Below are 14627 nucleotides of genomic sequence, written 5' to 3'. Positions count from 1 at the left end.
TGATGTAGTTTCATTGTCTTCAATTGTTTGGCTAGTGATTTTTGAGAGTTAGCGGTTTCTTCTTCAAACCAGATGTTGAAGTCTCTCAGGATTATCAGGTGTTGCTGCTCGATGGCTAGGCTGGTAAGGCGTCCATAAAAGCCCCATCATATGTCGGTGGCCTGTAAACTAGAACAAATTTGACGTTTGTTTTGGGGTTTGCTGTTAGGTGAATGATTAGGGATTCACAGTTTTTGATGGTTACTGTTTCATCTGTTTTAATTTTCAGGTGTTCCTTGTAAACTACTGCCAGTCCTCCTCCGCTTTTGTTTTTTCTGCTTGCCTGTGAGCACTTGAAATTGTCAGGGAGGCAGTTGTGGAATGTGATTTTGCAGTTTTTGTCTAGCCACATGTTGGTTATGAATAGGATGTCAATACCCCCATCGCACAGGAGGTCAAAAATCTCGGTGACATGTTTGGACATAGATCTTGCGTTGATTAAGTTACAATGGATCTTTTCGTCAGAGTTATGTTTACTTTTATTTTGTGTCTGTTTTATCTTGCAGTAGGTCTGTTGGGTTGCTTCAGTTTTGCTTACACAAATTGATTGGAGCTCAGTGTGCTCTGCTTCGTTGTTGAATCATTCTGTTATATTGATAGCTGCGTTTGAGAAATCTTCTACTTCTTCATCTTCTATATTTTGATGTAGTTGTTGATGCTGCCCTTGTATTTTATTGCTATAGGGAGTGAGGGCATTGATTATGTTGCTTTCTCTTGTCAGATCTTCTTTTCTTTTCCTGGGAGGTTCCAATAGGTTTTCTGTCTGCCTAGAACTGCTGTTGGCATTGGAGTGTTGCAGTGTGGAGGCAGTTGTAAGGTATGGTGTTAGATATAGGGATTTTTCTCTTCTCATGACGTTTGTTCTGTTGGTTGTTGTGTTTGTAGGGCTGTGTTCTGTACTCGTGGCAGTTTCTATTGGGAGAGGAAGCAGCAGAATTGGGATTGTTCCTTGTTCCTTGTTTCTTTGGCGGCATCCTGTCCTGTGTCAGGGCATCTTGTGGCCCTAGGTGGTCGCAGGGCTTGGATTTATTTTTTCTTTTTTTCTTTTCCTTTTTGGTTTAGGTTACAGGGGCTGTCCCACCTGTAGAATCTCGTGTGGTTTGGATGGTGTTGAATCTTGTCCTTTTGCCCTGTTATTGCGTGTTGCACTATGTGGCCTCACTTCTTTTGTACATAGTTATAATCTGGGGCTAGTTGTGGAGTCGTTTTGATATAGTGGGCTCCTGTTGTAGATTGGCTGGGGTGTCTGCCTATGAGTGATACTGAGATAGTTGGGGGATTCTGGCCTTCGGTTGTTCTAGGGAGCAGGTAGTTTGCTGGGGGTTTCCCGGGTGGCTGCCTAAATATTGGATTTGGGTTTCTCATCTCTCTTTCCTGTGGCTGGAGGCTTTAAGTGCAGTGGTGTTGGGATATTAAGCATTGGAGAGACGGTAGGCAGTTGGGTTATCAGTCAGTTGTGGGAGGTGAACTACCTGACCTTGGTTATTAGTTAGTTGGGTAGTAATCAAGCTATGTTTAATTGCTTTCAATGGGTAGCCATAGGTTCCTGGATGGTTGGTGAAAGCCTGGGTTTCACAAAGTGACAGATATAAACAAACCTATGTTTGAGATTCCTGGAATGGGGGAGAAGGTCCTAGGCTTCAGAGTTGCAGATATAAGCAGACCTAAATATGAGACACCCCGACAGTGAGAGAAAGGCCTGGGTTTCACAAAAAGGCAGATATAAACACAGCTGAATTTGAGATTACTAGATAGTGAGAGAAAGGCCTAATTTTCACAGAGTGGCCGATATGAGCAGACCTATGTTTGAGATTCCTAGACAGTGGGAGAAAGTCCTTGTTTTCACAGAGTGGCAGATATGAACATACCTTTGATGCTTAGCAATTACTAATAATAGTAATATTACTAATAGAGAGAGTATTATAATGATTGACTTCTGTATTTTGAAAGTATTCATATTTTGTGTACAAGTTTGTAAGTGAGCCAGGACTGACCCACACCCTTATGAAAATGTAGCCTTGGACCAGTATTCATTGATCAGACTTTCGCTTTTAGGGGAGTGGGGGGGTTGTGACACGCTGTCATGATGCCTACCCCCAGGCATCCGGATCGTGTCCATCAGCCCCAGGAGCAGGTATCCAGATACTCATTAAAACCCCAACAGCCCCAGCTGGGGGCTGTTTGGATTCAGTCCTGGCGCCTTAGGCGCCAGGCTCATCATAGAAAACAGTCCTGGCGCCATAGGCGCCAGGCTCATAGACTTTACTTACCTTATGCAGACCATGCTGCAAATGAGTCCAAGCCAACGTGAGGCCTAGATGGGACTATTTTATTACAGGGACTATTTTTCACTCAGGTGTGGTTCTGGGGAACTTCTTACCTGGGACTACTTTGCAGGCTATTTAAACCACGCCCGAACAGCAGCCCATGCTTCGCGTTATTCTGCATCCAGCAGCGTGACGCTCACCGTGTCTGCAAGTCAGCATCCAGTCTTCTGCCACGCCCGCTTCGAATCCGCAGCTCCTAGACAAAAGGAAAAGAAAGGAGAAGAGATTAGATCACGGACATTATTTGATTCCTTACCTGATTCCGGACCCAGCACATCAGCGCCACGTTATACTTACCAGTCCACCGCATCTTTCGACTCAGAGCTGCCTCCATCATTTTCTTCGTCGAAATCCAGCACCTGGGGGGAAAACAAAAGGAATAACAAGGAGAGCCGAGAAAACCGACAAAGACAATCTCTTTGCCACCATAGGCTTACCTGCTTTACCACCGGAGGTATTATTCTTTAATTTGCTGCATCTTCCTATGCCGCACCTATAAAGGGAGAGAAAACAGCAAGTTAAACTCATGCAACTTTTACCGGACAGTGTTTGGTAATACAGACTCTTACCTGAACACCATCAGCTGCCTCCAGGCAATATTCTTTTGGACCCAGCTGCAACCTAACGAGGGAATGGAACAAGAGTGAACATCGGACATATTGAACTCTTTGAACTTTATAGACACTGGAGTTAATATTCCTATTAGTTCCTTCAACCCATTGAAGTAACTTGTATCTACGCACCCCTGCATGCCATGCAGGATGGAGAGCTCATCATTTAAAAACATAAGGAGAATACTTCTACGAGTCCAGCAGACAAGATTAGTCGGGCCAGTCCAGACTGTCATCTCTTCACCACGCATCATGTTGGTGGAGACCGCAGCTGTCCGGGTCCGATCGACGCCCCTGTGGGAACCAGGTGAGCGTAACAGAACGCGAAGCCTATCTACAAATCCCCACCCGGGCGTAATGGAGACCTCAGAAACCGACCAACTAGCCTAATTGTTAGGAGAACTTAGGGCAAAAGTGCACTTCGCGCTCCAAGAAACTAATGCGCTCAGGAGAGAACTGATTGTGTCAAAGGAGCGCACTGATGATCTTGCCAGACAACTGATGCAAAACCAAGCCAGGCAAACACCACTACCTGGACTTGACTTGGGGGGAATTCAACCCCCGTTTCATCGAGCAGCCCTGTGCAAGTGGTTCTACCAGGGAGCATTCCTTTAGCTCCACCCGAACACTTTGCTGGGGACCCGAAAAGCTTCGCCGTGTTCATGAACCAATGCCGCTTGCACTTTTTATGCAGACCAGGAGCTTTTCCAAACGACCAAGCCAAAGTAGCCTTTGTACTGTCATACCTTAGTGGCAGCGCAGCAGATTGGTCAATTCCATTAGTCAACCAGGATGACCCTCTTCTTCGGGATTTTCAGAGTTTTCAATTGAGCATGGAAAGATTATTTGCCAGACATTCACAGGGACAGGCCCTGGATAACAAACTTCTATCCCTACGACAAGGAAACCAGGACCTGCTAACTTATGTCGCAACCTTCAATAGGTTGGTGGTAGAAACTGGATGGCCAGAGGTAAAGCGAATTACATTATTTCATCGTGGACTTCGGGGTGAACTCAAAGATGTTTTGGCCCAAGTTGTGAACCCACCTCAGGATTGCGCAGAATATATAGATTTAGTGGTCGAGCTAGACCACCGACTTCAGAATAGAAAAGCTGATCGAGCTAAGTTCGAGAATCGGGTATTGGTTAAACCCAATGTTACTCCCAAAGGAACAGATGCATCAGAACCAATGCAGATCGTGGGGGGTTAAGGGACCCTTAACTCAAAAAGAAAGAGAAAGGAGACGACAGATGCAGTTGTGTCTGTACTGTGGGGCCTCAGGACATTTTCTACGGGATTGCCCTATAAAACCATCCAAGAAAGTAGTCGGAGTTGCTGATAGAAATCAAACAGAGCCTGATTCGGGAAACGACCACGCCCGACAAGCGTAGAGGTCCGCTTTCCGAGCATAAAGAAGGACACTCAGACCTTGCACCTAATCATACCAATGGTCCTCATTGATCCAAGGCAGCCATCACATGTGCACGCAGGTAGGGCATACATTGATAGCGGGGCCGTAGGAAACTATATGAACCACGAATTGGCTTCTAGGATGAATCTACCTCTCGGCAAAAAGACCACTTCGGATGTTATCACCACAGTCGATGGAATTGAAATTGCCTCTGGGCCTGTAACTCATTCCACCACAGAGATGACACTGTTGGGTCAGGATGGCCATCGAGAGACTATTGTGTTTGACTTAATCAAAGCCCCACAGTTCCAAATAATACTGGGGATACATTGGTTGGAAACTCATAATCCTTGTATTGATTGGCGAGAGAAGAGAGTGCACACACCTGTTACCCAGAAAAAACCTTGAACAAAAGCCTGGCCACAGTTGCTAATCCAGTCATGCAGTTACCTAAGGAATATCAAGAATTCCAGGATGTTTTCCAAAAAGAATATGCAAACACCTTACCACCTCATAGATCATACGATTGTCAAATCGACCTCATACCCGGTGCACAACCTCCATGCAGTAGAATCTACGCCCTTACGGAACCCGAAAACCATCACCTACGACAATACTTGGACCAATACCTTGCTAATGGCTTCATTCGTCCATCTAAGTACCCTGCATCTTCAGCTTTATTCTTCGTGCCCAAAAAGGAAGGTGACCTCAGAACGTGCATAGACTATCGCGCATTAAACCAGATCACGGTGAAGAACCGATATCCATTGCCTCTGATCCCCGAACTACTAGACCAAGTAAAGGATGCTTGCATCTACACTAAATTAGATCTCTGAGGGGCATATCATCTGGAACGTGTAAAGAAGGGCGACGAATGGAAGACCGCTTTTCGCACCAAGTACGGATTACTCGAATATCAGGTGATGCCCTTCGGGTTGTGCAATGCACCAGCAGCCTTCCAGTATTTTATGAACGATGTCCTTCGTGAACTCATTGACGTCTGTGTTGTCGTATACACAGACGATATTCTAGTGTACTCCTCCTCAGAATCAGACCATGTTAAGCACGTTTGTGCAGTCCTTGAGAAACTACGCCAGCACAAGTTATATGCAAAATTGGAAAAATGTGTTTTTCATGCTACAGAAGTTGAATTCCTTGGATTTATCCTGACTCCAAAAGGAGTCCGAATGGACTCTCGAAAGGTGGACGCAACTCTCAAGTGGCCATCTCCCAGTTCAGTTAAAGGGGTGCTTGGGTTTGCTCATTTCTACCGCAGATTTATTCCTGACTTCTCATATGTTGTACACCCCATCACAGCACTTTTGCGCAAAAACAAACGCTTCTTGTGGACCGAAGAGGCTGAAAAAGCCTTCCAAGATCTGAAATTGAAATTCACGTCGGCACCTGTCTTAAAGCAGCCACGCCCCGAGCTCCCATACATAGTTGAAACCGATGCATCCAGTTTAGCCATGGGGGCTGTCCTGTCCCAGAAGGATCCAGAAACCGGTCAACTTCATCCAGTAGCATTTTGGTCCAGAAAATTCTCGGCCTCCGAATTAAACTATGCGGTTACCGATAAAGAGTTGTTAGCCATCAAATCCGCCTTCAAGGCTTGGCGGCATTATCTTCTCGGTGCCAGGCATACCATTACTGTAATCACCGATCACAGGAACTTGCAGTATTTAAAAACAGCCAAGGCCCAATCATCGCGTCAACTTCGATGGGCCTTATTCCTTGCTGAATTCAATTTCGTGATCACTTATCGACCAGGTTGTAAGAATGGTAAGGCAGACGCTTTGTCCTGAATCGGGATGGGAGAAGCATATTCAAACCCGGAACCGCTGCCTATAATTCCTGAACAAAGAATTCTTGAGATAACTACTCTACAGATCTTAGAAGATATTCATTTAAAGATCCAACAACTTTTCGATCCAGCAGCCCTGCAGGACTGGGTTAAAAAGGGCCAAGATTATTCAGTTGTCAATGACCTACCTTACTATCAAGGGCGTCTATTTCTACCACACAAGGAACTACAAGAACAAGTCATCTCCAATTACCATGAAGCTCTGATGGAAGGGCACCCAGGTTTTGCAAAAACTGAAGCTAAAATTAAAAGACAATTCTGGTGGCCCACCTGGCAAAAAGATGTAAAGTCATTTGTACTGTCTTGTGGCATCTGTGCCCAGAACAAAAGTCAAAAGAAGAAACCAGCTGGTCTTTTACAACCTTTAGATATTCCACCCGCACCATGGCACACTTTGTCTTTAGACTTTATTACAGATCTATCGCCATGTAATGGATTCAACACCATTCTAGTTATTGTGGATCATTTTTCCAAGATGGCCCACTTCATTCCTTTAAAAGGATTACCTTCTGCTTCAATCCTGGCCAAGGAATTTCTCGAAAATATGGTTTGAATACATGGATTTCCTTCCGTATTGATCTCTGACCGAGGTAGTCAGTTCATTTCGCAATTTTGGCAGAAGTGTTGTCAATTGGCACAAATCGACGTAAGGTTATCAACCAGTCACCATCCCCAAACCGATGGTCAGACGGAGAGAACCAACCAGACTCTTGAACAATACCTACGTTGTATGCTCCACCAAACCGAAAGTAATTGGAAGGACATTTTATGGATTTCTGAATACGCATAGAACAACTCTGTACATTCAGGAACCGGACAAATGCCTTTTATAACATATGTGGACATCATCCTCGAACCGCAGAACTCGATTCGCCCCAGCATTTAGAAATGCCGGCAGTAACTCATCTGCATTCTACTATTACACAAGCCTTTAAAGAGGCAACAAAACATTTGAAACAAGAGAAATACAAGAAAAATGCTGATCAACATAGAAGTGAGACCCCACCATATCGAATCGGAGACCAAGTTTGGCTGGCTACAAGACATATACCTCTGAAAGGAACTCAGACTTTTAATCCTAGATATTTGGGACCTTATACCATTAAGGCCATTATCAACCCGGTAGCCGTCAAATTAGAACTACCCTCTAATATGCAGATTCATCCTGTCTTTCATGTTTCACTTCTAAAACCAGTTCAACCCAGGACAAGATTAACCAAACCACCTGACCCCATCCTAATAGATGGAGAACCTGAATTGGAGGTAAAAAACATCCTCGACTCTAAAATGGTTAAATCAAGACTTTTTTATTTAATCGACTGGAAGGGTTACGGACCACAAGAAAGGTCATGGGAACCTAGTGACCACGTTCATGCTCCTCGATTGGTGAAAAAATTCCATCGGGACTTCCCAGACAAGTCAGGGCCAAGGGGAAGAACAACTTTAGGAGGGGCCTTGGGGGGGAGTGCTGTCATGATGCCTACTCCCGGGCATCCTGATCGTGTCCATCAGCCCCGGGAGCAGGCATCCAGATACTCATTAAAACCTCAACAGCCCCGGCTGGGGGCTGTTTGGATTCAGTCCTGGCGCCTTAGGCGCCAGGCTCAACATAGAAAACAGTCCTGGCGCCATAGGCGCCAGGCTCATAGACTTTACTTACCTTATGCAGACCATGCTGCAAATGAGTCCAAGCCAACGTGAGGCCTGGATGGGACTATTTTATTATAGGGACTATTTTTCACTCGGGTGTGGTTCTGGGGAACTTCTTACCTGGGACTATTTTGCAGGCTATTTAAACCACGCCCAAACAGCAGCCCATGCTTCGCATTATTCTGCATCCAGCAGCGTGACGCTCACCGCATCTGCAAGTCAGCATCCAGTCTTCTGCCACGCCCGCCTCGAATCCGGAGCTCCTAGACAAAAGGAAAAGAAAGGAGAAGAGGTTAGATCACGGACATTATTTGATTCCTTACCTTATTCCGGACCCAGCACATCTCCGAGCCTGGAAAGGACATTATTTCAGCATCCGTCGCTTCGCCAGCAGCAGTGCCGCGTTATACTCACCAGTCCACCACATCTTTCGACTCGGCGCTGCCTCCATAATTTTCTTTGTCGAAATCCAGCACTTGGGGGGAAAACAAAAGGGATAACAAGGTGAGCCGAGAAAACCGACAAAGACAATCTCTTTGCCACCATAGACTTACCTGCTTTACCACCGGAGGTATTATTCTTTAATTCGCCGAATCTTCCTATGCCGCACCTATAAAGGGAGAGAAAACAGCAAGTTAAACTCATGCAACTTTTACCGGACAGAGTTTGGTAATACAGACTCTTACCTGAACGCCATCAGCTGCCTCCAGACAATATTCTTTTGGACCCAGCTGCAACCTAACGAGGGAATGGAACAAGAGTGAACATCAGACATATTGAACTCTTTGAACTTTATAGACACTGGAGTGGAACTCCTCCAGTACCTTCAACCCAGTGAAGTAACTGGTATCTACACACCCCTGCATGCCATGCAGGATGGAGAGCTCATCATTTAAAAACATAAGGAGAATACTTCTACGAGTCCAGCAAACAAGATTAGGTGGGCCAGTCCAGACTGTCATCTCTTCACCACGCATCACGTTGGTGGAGACCGCAGCTGTCCGGGTCCGATCGACGCCCCTGTGGGAACCAGGTGAGCGTAACACACACACATGTAATGCTTGTGTTTCTTGAGTAGGGAAGCTCAGCTTCAGGTCCACATGACAAAAACCAGTTGGAGAAACTGAAAATTGAGTAGGTTTTGAGGAAAGCATTATTGTGATATTATATTTGTGCATGATTATGTTGGAGCCATGTACTAAAGGAGCACTTGATCGAATGATATGACATTGTGGGGTGGCTAAACCCTTAGTTGTTTAGTTAAGTAAATATATATATTTGAAACATTGTTGTTTTGACAAGAAAGCAATACTGTTTTACACTAGAAATTGTCCCCAGATATTACACAAATGTGAACTAGATTGGTCCCATTGGGACACTTTTTGAAATTGCACAAGCCACTTCCCATCTTAAAGGGGTTGTTAGTTATTTTGGAATGAATACCAGATACTTTTTGTGTTAGGCACACTCTAGAGTACCCCTGATTTGTTAATCTCTTTTTAAGAAACATAGGCATTTTTTTATTAGTAATAAATGGGACATTTTGAAAGAGAATATATCATAAGCATTCATGGGCCAATTACAAAGATGAGAAAAAGGCAATGGAAAGAAACCATTTAAATAAAAATCTAGACACATTGATGAAAAGTAATTGTGAAAAAAGAAAGGTGCTTCACTAAAGCGTTTCAGTGTGCTACCAAAAGGAAGAGCAGATGCACACAGTTTATTTTCAAGAATTTGTAACAAAATGCAAGGAAGTGTGTCAGCAGAAGGAAATGGGAAAGTGATTGCAGAAGGAGAGAAGGAGGATGAGAAGTGGCACAATGTCAGGAAATCGAAATATAAGACAGAAATTGCAAATGAAAGCACAGGACAGTGCTATAAGTTACCAGAACAGTGAGAATATTGGTAATTAAGGACAGAGAGAGGAGGAATGGGATATGCACCATAATACAATACAGATTCATAAGAATATTACACATACAGACTCAAGCATATGCACCAAAACCACAGCAAAGTAGGCAAGCTTCAAGAGGGGGGACCACATCTCCCCCATTGCACAGCATAGAGGCAATCAAAATAGATAAATACATAAATATACCAAGATCACACAATTTGTGAGACATGCGCAGAGAATAAAAATGTAATTATGAATGCAAATTACATTAAAAAGTAGGTTAACACAATAACAAGACACTAGATTAAGCATGGTAAATATTTATGGGGAGTAGCAAGAATTAATAAGACAAAACACCTTTTTTCAGCAACAATGTTAAAAGTGCATGCATTGATGCAAACATTTTTATTTAGAATTGGGAAGCAACATGTAATGAGAGGGAGTGCTCTTAAACGCACCAGGGCTAAGGTTACATACACTATAGATAAAAAAGTATGATACATTTTTTTAACAAATTAACTGTTGTATTGAGGAAAGATCTCAGTAAGTAACTAGGAGATAACATACACTAGCTTTAGGGATTAGTTATGTAGACACACAAGAAATGACACTAGTATATTTAAGGCCTGAACATGTAAAAGAGGTTGCCTTTAGGTCAAAGGAGTCTTTTTTATAGAGCACACACCCTGATTAGTATGATTTGCAAGTATAAAGAGTGCATTATTTAGATTTCTTGCAGGGTTTGTTTAGATGAAACATGTTCATGAATAGGTGCAAGCAGGCTGGGAGCTGACAAGGAAAAACAAGGAAGGCTTGGCACAATTAATGAGCACGATATGGACTACTATTATGCATGGTGAATTGATTTATTAGGAGGAATAGAGAGAAGTGGAATTTGGAGATATAAAAAGAGAAGACATTTTTCATTAAATTTGGGAAGAAGAGAGATAATTAGGTTAGAGTCTTTGTCATGATATGTTTATAAGGAGGGGGAGTGATACACACACACACATAGACACACACACACAGAGCCACACACACGTGCACATATGCCCATGCGCGCGCGCACACACACACACACACACACACACACACACACACACACACACACACACACACACACACACACACACACACACTCTTGTGGAAGTACAGGCAACCAAGGGATCACAGGCTCAATTCACATAAAAATACATTTCGGTAGTCAGAGAAGGAATTCAATAATGCAATAAGAACACACACACACATATATGCTGCTTTTGCCTTACATTAAGAACACTAGTTAGAAACATTATGTTCTGCTGAAACACAACATAAGAGTAGCTGGATTTTTGGAGACTATAAATTAAGAGGGATAGGGATACCTTGAATTTACAGTGTCAAGAAGAGACAGGAAGGGTGCACACTATAAAACTTCATATAAGAGTTGTAAGGATTCCTACTGGCAGGACCAGGTAGAAGAGTGTGCATCAAACTCCCAGAAGGGGTAACAAAAAGACAAGACAATACATCCACTAAAACAGTGGAGGAAACATTTACATAGAGGGGACCAAATAAAAGTACACATATGTAAGGGATTATAATATGTCAAGTATGTTTGTGTTGTGTTTAGACTAATTAATATAAGATAATAATAAACAGTTAAAACTAAAGCGCTTAAGTAAGAAGTTCCTAAACAAAAGATTGACATCAATCCAGATGGGCAGTGAAATAAATAAAATTAATGAATGAATAGTAAAGCAACAAAAAATACAAGTTGATAGAAGTTGTCAATAAAGGAACAAAAATAACATTGTTACTAAAGGTTGATGGAGGAAGGTGTGGATAAAATATTCTGATTTCCAAACAATGAGCAGCAATGGATGATGCCTGTTTATATTGATCAGGGTAGTATATTTGATAAATGCAATTAATGAAAGGCCAAGAAGGTATGAACGGCCAAGATTGATCTAAGAGAATGAGAGAACGTCTAGCAGAATTGCACAAAAGAACATATGAGAGTAAGTAACAAGAACATTGTTTATGTTAATATGAAAATGTTGATTTATGTATTACAGATGAAAAAAAATATTTTTTGGAGCGCAGGAGGAATGTCTACATGGCCTTAGCGGAGTACATCGATATAACGTGAAGAAACATTATCACAAAGGTAAGTACTAGAGGACAAGTAGAAAAAGAAACAGTGAGTACCAGTGGACACAGTGTGTGAATAACCTCATTGATCATTATTAGGAGAAAGAGGACCCAGGTAAGTACAGAAAAACGTAGTAAGGGATACAGTCTTTTTAAATAGGTAGTATTTTCCCCAAGAAAGGTGTAAACATGTGTGAGCAGAGAATAGTACATACATGCGAGTATGGCCATATCTAATGAGGAGAATGAAGAAGACTTCTGGATAAAAGGTGGAATAACCTTTTTGTAATCCTGACAATAAGGAATGTCAAATATGTACATTTGGCAAATGCATGAAACTTTAGGGATAGGCAAAACATGACATGCCTATATGCCACATTTTCATGCACTTAATAGGATCAGTGCTTATTTCCAAATACCATGGGTCGGTAAGATTAGTGAAGGAAGGGCAACATAAAATGTTAATTATGTCTTAACAGAATAAATAGAGCAAAGAATGAAGAGACCGCGGTCCCATGCCATCAAGAGGACAACTACAAAAGTACAGAGAACATTTTCAGCATAGCAGAAAAGATTAAAAACAGGCCTGCCACTGTATTTATGATAATTCAAAAGAAAGGCTAGTTAAAGTGCACCGTTCTTTCCATTCTTTAAGAAAACAAGTTTAGCATTTTATTGAGCTGAGGAGACCAGGAGATGACCCCAGCACCATCATATTGAAGGAAAAAATGAATAGCCAAGGCCTATTTTAGGGAAATAACTGGTCGCTTTGCTAGCTTATCATGACTTTGCCTCTATTTTTGTTTCTACAGGGAGCAAGAAACCATATTTGCTAAGGATACGCCAAGAAGAAAGAAGGGGAGCAGCTGAAGAAGTCGACATCCTTTTAAAAAACATTTTTTGAATGTGTTATGTTGTTTGTTTTGTCTTTTATTATTTTATCATAAAGAAGGAAACCATGTAACTCTGGTGATGTAAGGAATGACACAACCAGAGAGAAAAAGTTCCCTTTGACACTTAGAAAATAAATACACTATAAGAAGAAAAATGGAGTGTGAGCCCATGAAAAGATGGGGCAAATGAAAGAAAACAATTATGTATGTGCTTTATGGTGTCATGTCATAGACACACCGAGGTATCATCCAGTATATATACAGCATAGGTGACACTAAGATATGCAGGGAAGGGAGAAAGAAGCAGCCATTCTATTATATTCAAAAAAGAGAACATTCAGTAGCAATTGTTTTTAGGTGTGGGAGAGTTTGAAGGAAAGGGACGCGGTTATTATAAGGTTTAGGTTTGAGGAGGAAGTACTGATGATAAAAATGTACTTGTTCTTCAAGAAACTCACCCAGTTTTTATATTACAGATGGACGGGAAGCACCTGCACTCCATGTGATTAAAGGCAACCGATCCTGCGAGCACGGAGAAAAGCCCTCGTTGACATGAAAAGGGTTTTTGAGGGACCCAGCCAGATGCCCAGTTGCAACTAAAACTGAAGACTCTCTTTATGTAAGTCCCCCATCCTTGTTTTCCCCAGAAACAATATAATTCCCCCAACTGACTATTTTATTCAAATCAGAAGATTGAGGGTTTAAGTCCTCAGTGGTCAAAAAACAGTGAATCCTAAAAAGACTGGCCTATGAATTAAGGGGCACTTGCACTTGCTGCAAAGCAGCCGAAAGGACAAACAAAAATAAAGTATGGACTAAATTGAGAAAGTCCTTGGACTTGGAATAAGGAGAATAAAGGATCGGGTGGAAGATGTGCAGATGGAAGACGAATAGGATGGAGACAAAACTGAACGTGCATGAAGGGGAGAGCAGGGACCAAGGAAGTGCTGTGGGGTGGGAGGAAGAAGAAAACACATATATATGAATTAAAATGTTGCAAGTAGAAGGAACAATAGAATATGGGCTGGATGGTTCCCTCAAGGAATAAGCAAATGTTCTAATGATCTCTCTTGATTCTCGTGGTGGCGAAATAAATTGCTGTGCATATTATTTTTATGTTTAATTGGGTAACAGGGGTGGGAACCAGATGGGCGCAAACGAAGTTACTGTTTGGAGATGCGTACATACAAGGATTACAATAGGGCAAAATATATGCCAAAATCTTTTGACAGAAAAGAGATACATAGAGCGCCATTGGACCACTCCAGTGGTAATAGTGTGCGGTACAAATGTCCTTTAACATTAACATTAACATATATATCTTAGATTAGGAAAATACAATATGGTTGAAGACACTATTGATTCTTTAGACTTGTCTTTAATGATACCTCCCATGTTGATATGGAGCATTATATTGAGGGGGGGACTGAAATGGGGATGCATAGGTGCACTGCATATGGGGGAGGGTGGACACTGGGTGTAATGGTTCAATATTGAACACTGGTTGATTATCGACCAGAGGGGGGAAATGTATAGGGGGTGCCAACCCCTCCCTTCAACTGAATATAGATAACATGATAGGCAGATCAAAGTTCCATTATTGAAGAAATCAGAATTAGATTGCCTTTATTAAAGGTAAAAGGTGCACATGGCACTGTGCACATTTGGGTTAGGATGGCCCAGGAAATTAATGGTATCTTTAATGTTATACACACTCCATAAATGCACAAGGATACAAAGCGAGAGATGCTTAATTAAATAAATAATAGCTCCCTGAAGGAAAATAGTGTCAGACAAAAAG

The 14627-nt window shown here is 42.2% G+C and overlaps 1 long non-coding RNA gene across 1 annotated transcript in view; it reads left to right on the top strand.

Annotated features, from left to right (window-relative positions):
- The window catches only part of LOC138582024 (uncharacterized), a 234718-nt gene extending 220433 nt beyond the window's left edge, over nt 1-14285 (top strand). The window contains exons 3-4 of the long non-coding RNA XR_011304931.1: nt 11858-11949; nt 12746-14285. This is a non-coding gene — a long non-coding RNA (uncharacterized lncRNA). The remainder of the gene's footprint in view (nt 1-11857; nt 11950-12745) is intronic.
- The last annotated feature ends 342 nt before the right edge of the window (nt 14286-14627 follow it).

Source organism: Ambystoma mexicanum, chromosome 3q (genome assembly GCF_040938575.1).
Source record: "Ambystoma mexicanum isolate Mex_15411 chromosome 3q, UKY_AmexF1_1, whole genome shotgun sequence".
Taxonomy (NCBI): domain Eukaryota; kingdom Metazoa; phylum Chordata; class Amphibia; order Caudata; family Ambystomatidae; genus Ambystoma; species Ambystoma mexicanum.
Note: the sequence above shows the minus strand (reverse complement) of the source record. Positions and strands in the feature narration are given on the sequence as shown.